Raw genomic sequence first — 12,357 nt, forward strand, 5'->3', positions numbered from 1 at the left:
ATTCAGGTGTAACAATTTCAGGTTAGCAATTGAAACAGAAAGGCATTGTCATATTATTGCTAACGAGAGGCTTTGTTTTATGTATTCCTTGTAGAAGACGAAGGTCATGTCTTAATGATTTGTCAACGCAATGAAGCTGTAAGAATAGAATGTTTTCATCCTAGCATAAGAAATAGCCCTTCTGTGGACACTTTTGTTAGAATCACGTCGAGTAGTGACAAAACTGTATTGTTAAGTTTAGCAAAGTTTTTATATAAAGTCCTTCAAATAATAAATACATCAAATTATGATTAGATTTTCAGCATTTGAGCTGATATAGTGTTTGATAATTTGGTATAAAAACTCTGCTGGAATTTTGTGAGAGCTTCACTGATAAGGTACCTGTAATATAAGCCCAACATCAACACACCTGTAACAGGATACTGTAACAGGATACCATGGCCTTGATTACATCAATAAAATTGTCTATCTAATAAGACATTCCATTTTCTGTCGAGGTTATGGTCTCGCGGGATTCTCGCGATAATTTGTTGACAGGTGCATCATGGGACATCGGGCACATTCATGTAGATGGGTTTACTTCATGTAATTATGGAACTGAATGATTGTATCAAAATATTTCTTATCACCCGGCCTGCTGTTTCAATTACTATGTAACCTAAAAATAACATTTTTGCCATATATATATTTATTGAATTCATTATGACTCCGATGTCTAGGATCACCACCCACAAGGTATATTAGTGAAGGGAAAGGTATCGACCTGTATTTAGTTTCGTAATTTGCTGAATTACTGAATACTGATTTGATACGCACCACAATATATATCTAATCACCTTGAGTATCGAGGATGGATCACATCAATTTGCAACAGAATATAATCGTCGACTCACTTGACACAACGAATGTGAACTTGTGTGCTGTCAGTTGACTTCATTTGTCGATGTATATACAGGTTGCTACTTAATTCATTTTAGTTTGTCTCGTGTAGGACAATGGCTTAGCCATGTAATATTTAACTGTGATTGATAACAGTTAACTTCTCGGTATTGTCGGGCTCGAATCTCGGTTCGCCTTTGTTATGTTTCTAGGTCAATAACGTCCTCGTGGATTTAACAAACCTATTTGTTGTAGCCTCAACGAAAAGGTATTTTCATATCTGTTTGTGCAAATAATAAAACTATCATTTAAAAATTGGAAAGATTCCCTGCATACATGTATATAAATCTTGGGATCTGTTTTTGTTAAAAATCTTGTTTTTTAGAATGAAATATCAATTGTCATATCAAAAATGTTATTTCTTTTTTTTTTCTTGTCAGTTATAAAAAGAGACTGAAACTATATCAACTTGTTCTTATTTCATATGGGGCGGTGGGGTAGCCTAGTGGTTAAAGCGTTCGCTCGTCACGCCGAAGACCCAGGTTCGATTCTCCACATGGTTACAATGTAAGACGCCCGTTTCTGGTGTCCCCTGTCGTGATATTACTGGAATATTGCTTACAGCGGCATACACTTAAGCTAAATCACTGTCACACACTCACTCACGTAGAACCTTTGACTACTCCGGGACCGAATATGTCTCCAATACCCGTCATGCTACTTCCCTATGACTATTCTAGGACTGAACAGATCCCAAGAAACATACTTATCTTACAGGTTTTGCCCGACCCAGAGAATATAAATTCTTAACATTTGTTAACTAGTTTATTTTTCCACACCATTTCCATGAACTTTAGGAAACGAACGTTTTGTAAGAGACATACCCTTACAGAAAAGCATGAGAAACCTTTAAATTTCAAAAACTGCAAAAGGTACTAATGTATTAATGAAATTAGTAATGTTGTAAAATGGAAAGATTCACAGTTGAATCTTTTGGATCAGACGTACCTCTACTATTTGCAAAAAATTAACTCATGCAACAAGGTATGTTTTGGGTGCCTTGTTGGATTTCATGGGATGCCACACTCTTCTTGAAGCGCCTCGCCAAGTTCAGTCAACGTGGTCTGCGACACACATCTCCTTGTCATGTCCTAGACGAGGTCTATCGGGGAGAGGTCTGGGGTCAAGACTGACCATGGCATGTGCTGGTGGATGTGCTATGGATTCTACGGATGTGAGCCTGGCGATTCGTGCACGGTGAGCATGGGCGTGGTCGTCCTGAATCACAAAACGTCGACCAACACACATTCCAAACGAGAAAACATGGAAGTTCACGTTCATATCAACATCGTCAGTCGCACGCCCATCAAAGAAGTGCAAGTGTATCAGGACTCATCTGAAAATATGACATGTGGCCAGCGACGATGACCCAATGTTTCGACGTTGAGTATAAGGTTGATGTCTGTTAGAAATGAGTGGATTTGTGACGAGCATCGCAACATGGCTTGCATATATGCTTCAAATAAGGTTGTTCTGCATTAAATGAAACGTTTGTTTGTTGTTTGATTTCAGCCAAGTCAGAATTCTGAAATGTTGGTTAAAATTGCATTGGTACCTATAGTTATTTAGATAGTTACTGTTGAAGCAATATACTAAGATGACAAATGGTGTCACTTATAGTGATTTCGCTCATATATTTGTTGTAGCCTCAACGAAAAGGTATTTTCATATCCGTTTGTGCAAATAATAAAACTATCATTTAAAAATTGTCACGATTCCCTACATACATGTATATAAATCGTGGGATCTTTTTTTGTTAAAAATCTTGTTTTTTTAGAATGAAATATCAATTGTCATATCAAAAACGTTATTTCTTTTTTTTCTTGTCAGTTATTAAAAAAGACTGAAACTACATCAACTTGTTCTTATTTCATATAAAAAACATTCATTTGGGAAATTACTTCAAATGAGACAATCCAAGGAGACACAAAAACACTGCTGCAATAGTTAGTCGCAATATACTGAATTATCAGGTTGTTACATGACTGTTCCGAAACTAGTTGCACTTCGGTTGTAGTCATTTATCGTTTACCCGTGAAGATACGGAATAGAATTGATCTTCAGCAACTCATGCATATCGGATCACACATGTCATCGTATCCCAATTGCGTAGATCGATGCTCATGCTGTTGGTAATTATCACATTGCACCTCGGTTGTCGGGTAATTATCGTATTGCACCTCGGTTGCAGGGTAATTATCACATTGCACCTCGGTTGTCGGGTAATTATCACATTGCACCTCGGTTGTCAGGTAATTATCACATTGCACCTCGGTTGCAGGGTAATTATCACATTGCACCTCGGTTGTCGGGTAATTATCGTATTGCACCTCGGTTGTCAGGTAATTATCGTATTGCACCTCGGTTGCAGGGTAATTATCACATTGCACCTCGGTTGCAGGGTAATTATCACATTGCACCTCGGTTGTCGGGTAATTATCGTATTGCACCTCGGTTGCAGGGTAATTATCACATTGCACGTCGGTTGCAGTGGGCTTATCAGGTAATTATCGTATTGCACCTCGGTTGCAGGGTAATTATCACATTGCACCTCGGTTGCAGTGGGTTTATCGGGCAGCATTAATGCACGTAAGTATCGTGCCCACATGAAGTGGATCGCACCCTTGAAATATTCAACGAACATAGGGATTATGGACGATGTTGAATCCATTGAACGTCTTCATATGGTGAATAATGAGCCGACACTGACTGATCATTGTCCTGAGGGGAGACTGGTTAGTCACATGGCTTAAGCGAAGGCCCGGGTTTAATTGCCAATATGGGCACAATTCGTGAAACCCATCTCTGGCGTCAGCCGCCATGATGTTGAAAGAATATTGCTTAAAGCGGAGTAAAACACAATTCACTCTCATAGTCCGCGTCATAGCATACATTGGAGAACGTATCCAGATTTAGACTTACATTCAGTCCCAGATAAAAGTTATGAATACACAATGCCATTTAGAAAGTGTTCAGCTGTAACACATGCTGTATTTGGCATTACACTACAGTAAAGTTTCTACTAGTTTTGTTGGCTTGAGTTCCATCCGTAGTCAGCTGACTTTGTGTGATGACGATTAGTTTGACTCTGAGAGTGAGGGTTCCAATCCCGGATGGGACTCAAACCACCAAAAGTATTCAAATCTGTACTGTACTAAGAAAGTGTAATCCCAAATAACGTGTTACAGATTTAAGTCATTTAAAATTTTCGAAGTACCCAAAACATAATGCAATCCAAATAGAGCTCAGGGCAAAAAATGAATTTTAGAGTGGAGGCAATCCAGTCGGAATCCCTTCTTAATATTTTCTCTTTGGTTCGGGAGAAAGACCAGTATCTTGATATGAAGAAACCACGACATTACTGAATCGCCTTCTAGAGGTATTACCCATCGGTCAGTTTCTTGCAGACGCCACACGCGGACAATGATATATGTAACAGTTATATAAGCTCTGACAATTATCGCTACGCTGTTATGAACCGCGTGATGGGCGTATCCGACTGTGTGATGTATAGCGCTAATGCGTGCCAAGCAAACACTCGTCATTCATTGCACCTACTGTTCCCCGTGGTAAACACATTAATCACAGATACACTTACATAAATTTCTAGCGGCATAAGTCGGCGACAAAACGTGACATGTGGTAATTGCAAGTGGAGGAATGATTGCAGTCAGAAAGGAAAGAGTTATTTTGACCATATTTACTCATTGTACACGGTTTTAAAGTCAAGAGGGATTTAAAAAAAATCACTTTTACATGTTTCATTGATTTGAAAAAAGCCTTCGATAATGTTGATAGAAACTGTCTGTGATAAACGGGAAATATTTTCTACATTTCTGTAGATGTATCCAGGCACTTACAAGTGCTGTTACAATAAAAGATAACCTGGCGTCATTTTTCAAGGTGAATATGGGAATGAAACAAGGCTGTATCACATCTCCTACATTACTTTCTATCTACATTAATGACTTAGCCAATGAGATCGACAGTTTGAATGAAGGTGTAGCTGCCAGTGATATATTTGTCTTTATTTTACTTTATGCAGATGACATCGTTCTAATAGCCCCCACTGAAGAAAAGCTACAGAAAATGCTTGACGATGTCACCTCCTGGTGCAGAAGCTGTCGTTTGTGTATAAATGAGGATAAAACGAACATTATTCACTTCGGAAAGGTATTCTCTATACGTTCAGATGTTCAATTTAGATGTTGTAATCAAGTGATTTATTATGTTGAATCCTACAAATATTTACCGCCTCCGTGGTGTAGTGGTTAGAGCGTCCGCCCGGAGAGCGGAAGGTCACGGGTTCCATCCCCGACCGCGTCATACCAAAAGACGTTAAAATATGGTACTTGTTGGTCCCTGCCTGGCGCTTTGGTTTCATGAGTATCTAAATATGAAGCATGCTGTGAGAAAACTGGCAAACTGTGCAAGTAGAGCCCTATCTTTGCTTATTACGAAGTATAGACTGTGCGGTGATATGGCCTATGACGTATACAGGAAACTGTACGAATCGACTGTTGAGCCCATCCTATTGTATTGTGCCCAGATTTGGGGTATGTATGGCCATCGTGAGATCAGCAGCGTACAAAACGGGGCTTGTAGGTTTTTCTTGGGCGTGCCACGCAATACGTCAAACACTGCGATCCATGGAGGAATGGGGTTACCTACCTGTCTCACTAAACAATAAATAGATGCTTTTCGTTTTTATATCAAACAATCAAACACTGGCGATGACAGACTGATCACCAAACTTTATAACTGGTCTAAAGGAAGAAAAGGTTCGTTCGCTTATACAGCACAACGCTTATGCAGAAAACTAGGCATTAAGTGTAATATCACCGACACTACTGGAAGTACAATAAGAGACATGAAGAGACACCTGATGAGACTGTATGAAGAAGATTGGTTTAGGGATCTGTAGAATGATAAAGACAACGTAAACGGAAACAAGCTCAGGACTGATTATATAATAAAGATCGACACCCAGAGATATACCTAAAGACTAAATTAACAGAAACGCAAGACAAATCTCACCAAACTACGCTGTGGTAACCTTGCTCTCCATGTTGAAACAGGACGATACAACAAATTAATTAACCAATTAACCAGCTAACGGTGGGTGATCCGAGGCAGCACTGGATACCATTTTGAACAGTAAGAGAAAGCATGCAGGGAATCGGATTACCCTATCGTGTATTTGACCATCAATATCCAAGCAGGATACATCAGCGCCATACAATAAACCTGGCAGTATATTGCTGGAAGAAATCTTGAAGAAAACATATGACATAGGCCTAACGTTCACAAGAAGCGAGGCATTCTCTTATAGTACTGCCTTAACATTTACCTAATGATTAATTTCTCCTTATCAGTTCAGCCGAGGTGTCGTCTCATGATACGTCAACCATCTGATGGTATGAATACAATATCGAACCATCAGTACATTGTAAGCATAAGAGGTGAAATATTATTTTCATATGGAAAGTCGGGCACAAATCAAGCAGGACATGTTCCCGTTAAGGTTCCTACTACTGTTACGACAATCCATGTTTTCGGGATTTTTTCTGAACAAAGACCTTAACCAGCGGGCAGGCGTAATCTAAAAAAACCCCGGATTTTCACTAACTGTGTAACTTACTTCACGACGTAACAAAGTTTAAAACACCTGGTATCATGTAACATATGTTATATTTGAGATTACACTTTGTTAGTAAAATACAGATTCTAGTACGTTGACGCTTTGCTGCGGAAACATGGTACCGATCAACAAAGCGTTCCCATCACTGCGACATTCGTAAGCCTATGATAAAGTATGGTTTTACGACAGGTCGTAACGTAACGAATGCTCTGTGGATTGGGACCCAGGTTTGTAAGCTGAAGAATGTCTTGTGGTTCTGTTCTTGTGCGTACTGTTACTATTTTTACTTTGGCAGATGGTTACGTTCAGTCATTTACTTGAGAAAGAATGCTTGACCATTCACTGTCATGACAATGCACATGTTCAATGTCCTAAACATCATCACAATGACTATTCACTGTCATGACAATGCACATGTTCAATGTCCTAAACATCATCACAATGACTATTCACTGTCATGACAATGCACAGTTTTAAAACTGTTCAAACAACGATGTAAAGATATATACCAGCAGGGATGGTCCGTTCTTCAAGTAGTATACTGCCCCCTGGTTCAAACAACGATGTAAAGATATATACCAGCAGGGATGGTCCGTTCTTCAAGTAGTATTAGTTATTATGCTGAGTTTAATTCCTTTATCAAACCTGAATTGTACTTATCGTCCTTAACATCTATCCATCTACGCAGAATTGTAACTTTGTTCACATGTAATGGCCATGATTCTAAGATAAAGGCTGCAAGGTTTTCTAAACACCCGTATGATGAAATTACCACTTGTGACCATTGTAACCTCACAGAACATGAATATCATGTACTTTTAGAATGTCCTCAATATTCATGTTTAAGATTGAAATACTTACCTTTATATCTATGTAGAAAACCATTAAAAGAAAGGTTTATGGCTGTTTTAACAACGAATGACGTGAACCTATTGTATAACTTAACTTTATTACAATACCATATTAACCGTAATAAATCAAATCGACAAAAATTGTATATTCCCCATAATATTGCCTATGTATGATGTGCTATTTACTTCGTATTACATGGTAGTGCTGTCACTATGTACACTACTATATATCTACACTGTACTGTTGGCATCCGGGCCATAAATACCAATAAAATCTGTCTCTCTGTCTGTCTGTCTGTCTGTCTGTCTCTGTCTGTCTCTCTGTCTGACAATGCACATGTTCATTGTCCTAAACATCATCACAATGACTATTCACTTTTATGACAATGCACATCTTCATGGTCCTAAACATCATCACAATGACTATTCACTGTTATGACAATGCACATATTTATAGTCCTAAACATCATCACAATGACTATTCACTGTCATGACAATGCACATCTTTATAGCCCTAAAATGATCATCACAATGACTATTCACTGTCATCACAATGACAATGCACATCTTTATAGTCCTAAACATCATCACAATGACTATTCACTGTTATGACAATGCACATCTTTATAGTCCTAAACATCATCACAATGACTATTCACTGTTATGACAATGCACATCTTTATAGTCCTAAACATCATCACAATGACTATTCACTGTCATGACAATGCACATCTTTATAGTCCTAAACATCATCACAATGACTATTCACTGTTAAGACAATGCACATCTTTATAGTCCTAAACATCATCACAATGACTATTCACTGTCATGACAATGCACATCTTTATAGCCCTAAACATCATCACAATGACTATTCACTGTTAAGACAATGCACATCTTTATAGTCCTAAACATCATCACAATGACTATTCACTGTTAAGACAATGCACATCTTTATAGTCCTAAACATCATCACAATGACTATTCACTGTTAAGACAATGCACATCTTTATAGTCCTAAACATCATCACAATGACTATTCACTGTCATGACAATGCACATCTTTATAGCCCTAAACATCATCACAATGACTATTCACTGTTAAGACAATGCACATCTTTATAGTCCTAAACATCATCACAATGACTATTCACTGTTAAGACAATGCACATCTTTATAGTCCTAAACATCATCACAATTCACTGCTACTGAATCAACACCATTCAGACTCGGAAGATGAGCCTGTAACCGAAAACCCGGTATCGATCCCCACATGGGCACAATTTGTGAAGCCCATTTATGGTGTCCGTCGCCGTGATAGTACTGGAATATTGCTAAAAGCGACGTGAACCTAAACTCACTCACCCACTCAATGGCCGTGTGGGAGAAGAGAATCGGGTATTAACTGCATTACACACTGTCCAAAAAACATTTCACGTGCATTTTCGTTCATTAATCGGAATCATTTTGCAGTTACGGAATTTGTGAAAACTCGAAAATAAGCTAAGGTTTGTTTGTAAATGTGCTCATCATTGTATTGGCAGTCGTACAATTGAAGATCCAGACAGTTGCGTTTGGAACAGATATGACAGATGTGAATAATACATACATTTACAGTATCTCAAACAAAACGTATGGGCGGAGGATATTGAAAACCTTAAATCAAGACTTTTGCAGGTAGCCTGTTTATTGGATTTCACAAACAAAAGTATACATTTAAAGTCATGACACATTACTAAGGACTATGTACCCAAGTTAACACCTCCTGATGTAGCAGAGTATATAGATGAAGCAGGTAAGAAGTCATGTCAACACCTTACAATCATTCATTAATATATTCAGGGAGTACCTAACAGTCTAAGACAGGAAATACAATTATGTGACATGAAAATAACAAACACGTTTTGTTTACTGATTTTTATACAATCTTTATAGAACTTTACTATTTATTGATTCCTTATACATACTCACCTCCATATCTCCATATCTCCATATCTCAAGTATATGACCGTATGGCATCAGGAAACCTGATGAGACTTGCAAGCCCCCTAACTCAAGTGTTCGATGTCAGTTACCAGCACAAACAGTCTAAGTCAGAACACTTCCTAGCAAAGGGACCTATAGTCAGGACACTTCCAGACAAAGGGACCAATAGTCAGGACACTTCCAGACAAAGGGACCAATAGTCAGGACACTTCCAGACAAAGGGACCAATAGTCAGGACACTTCCAGGCAAAGGGACGTATGGTCAGAATACTTCCAGGCAAAGGAACATAAGTCAGAATACTTCCAGACAAAGGAACGTATGGTCAGAATACTTCCAGACAAAGGGACGTATGGTCAGAACACTTCCAGACAAAGGGACGTATGGTCAGAATACTTCCAGACAAAGGGACCAATAGTCAGGACACTTCCAGGCAAAGGGACCAATAGTCAGGACACTTCCAGACAAAGGGACCAATAGTCAGGACACTTCCAGACAAAGGGACCAATAGTCAGGACACTTCCAGGCAAAGGGACGTATGGTCAGAATACTTCCAGGCAAAGGGACATAAGTCAGAACGCTTCCAGACAAAGGAACGTATGGTCAGAATACTTCCAGACAAAGGGACGTATGGTCAGAATACTTCCAGACAAAGGGACCAATAGTCAGGACACTTCCAGGCAAAGGGACCAATAGTCAGGACACTTCCAGACAAAGGGACCAACAGTCAGGACACTTCCAGGCAAAGGGACGTATGGTCAGAATACTTCCAGGCAAAGCGACATAAGTCAGAACGCTTCCTAGCAAAGGGACCTATAGTCAGGACACTTCCAGACAAAGGGACCAATAGTCAGGACACTTCCAGGCAAAGGGACCAATAGTCAGGACACTTCCAGACAAAGGGACCAATAGTCAGGACACTTCCAGACAAAGGGACCAATAGTCAGGACACTCCCAGGCAAAGGGACCAATAGTCAGGATACTTCCAGACAAAGGGACGTATCGTCAGAATACTTCCAGGCAAAGGGACATAAGTCAGAACACACCCTAGCAAAGGGACCTATAGTCAGGACACTTCCAGACAAAGGGACCAATAGTCAGGACACTTCCAGACAAAGGGCCAATAGTCAGGACACTTCCAGGCAAAGGGACCAATAGTCAGGACACTTCCAGACAAAGGGACCAATAGTCAGGACACTTCCAGACAAAGGGACCAATAGTCAGGACACTTCCAGACAAAGGGACCAATAGTCAGGACACTTCCAGGCAAAGGGACGTATGGTCAGAATACTTCCAGGCAAAGGGACATAAGTCAGAACACTTCCTAGCAAAGGGACCTATAGTCAGGACACTTCCAGACAAAGGGACCAATAGTCAGGACACTTCCAGACAAAGGGCCAATAGTCAGGACACTTCCAGGCAAAGGGACGTATGGTAGGAAAAATTCCAGGCAAAGGGACAAAAGTCAGAACGCTTCCAGACAAAGGGACGTATGGTCAGAATACTTCCAGACAAAGGGATGTATGGTCAGAATACTTCCAATGTACCCAAGTTAACACCTCCTGATGTAGCAGAGTATATAGATGAAGCAGGTAAGAAGTCATGTCAACACCTTACAATCATTCATTAATATATTCAGGGAGTACCTAACAGTCTAAGACAGGAAATACAATTATGTGACATGAAAATAACAAACACGTTTTGTTTACTGATTTTTATACAATCTTTATAGAACTTTACTATTTATTGATTCCTTATACATACTCACCTCCATATCTCCATATCTCCATATCTCAAGTATATGACCGTATGGCATCAGGAAACCTGATGAGACTTGCAAGCCCCCTAACTCAAGTGTTCGATGTCAGTTACCAGCACAAACAGTCTAAGTCAGAACACTTCCTAGCAAAGGGACCAATAGTCAGGATACTTCCAGACAAAGGGACATAAGTCAGAACACACCCTAGCAAAGGGACATAAGTCAGAACACACCCTAGCAAAGGGACCTATAGTCAGGACACTTCCAGACAAAGGGACCAATAGTCAGGACACTTCCAGACAAAGGGCCAATAGTCAGGACACTTCCAGGCAAAGGGACGTATAGTAGGAAAAATTCCAGGCAAAGGGACATAAGTCAGAACGCTTCCAGACAAAGGGACGTATGGTCAGAATACTCCCAGATAAAGGGACGTATGGTCAGAATACTTCCAGACAAAGGGACCAATAGTCAGGACACTTCCAGACAAAGGGACCAATAGTCAGGACACTTCCAGACAAAGGGACCAATAGTCAGGACACTTCCAGACAAAGGGACCAATAGTCAGGACACTTCCAGGCAAAGGGACCAATAGTCAGGACACTTCCAGACAAAGGGACCAATAGTCAGGACACTTCCAGGCAAAGGGACGTATGGTCAGAATACTTCCAGGCAAAGGGACATAAGTCAGAACACTTCCTAGCAAAGGGACCAATAGTCAGGACACTTCCAGACAAAGGGCCAATAGTCAGGACACTTCCAGGCAAAGGGACGTATGGTAGGAAAAATTCCAGGCAAAGGGACAAAAGTCAGAACGCTTCCAGACAAAGGGACGTATGGTCAGAATACTTCCAGACAAAGGGATGTATGGTCAGAATACTTCCAATGTACCCAAGTTAACACCTCCTGATGTAGCAGAGTATATAGATGAAGCAGGTAAGAAGTCATGTCAACACCTTACAATCATTCATTAATATATTCAGGGAGTACCTAACAGTCTAAGACAGGAAATACAATTATGTGACATGAAAATAACAAACACGTTTTGTTTACTGATTTTTATACAATCTTTATAGAACTTTACTATTTATTGATTCCTTATACATACTCACCTCCATATCTCCATATCTCCATATCTCAAGTATATGACCGTATGGCATCAGGAAACCTGATGAGACTTGCAAGC

Source organism: Haliotis rubra, unplaced genomic scaffold, assembly GCF_003918875.1.
Source record: "Haliotis rubra isolate DU_JTF1 unplaced genomic scaffold, ASM391887v1 Scf22, whole genome shotgun sequence".
Lineage (NCBI taxonomy): Eukaryota > Metazoa > Mollusca > Gastropoda > Lepetellida > Haliotidae > Haliotis > Haliotis rubra.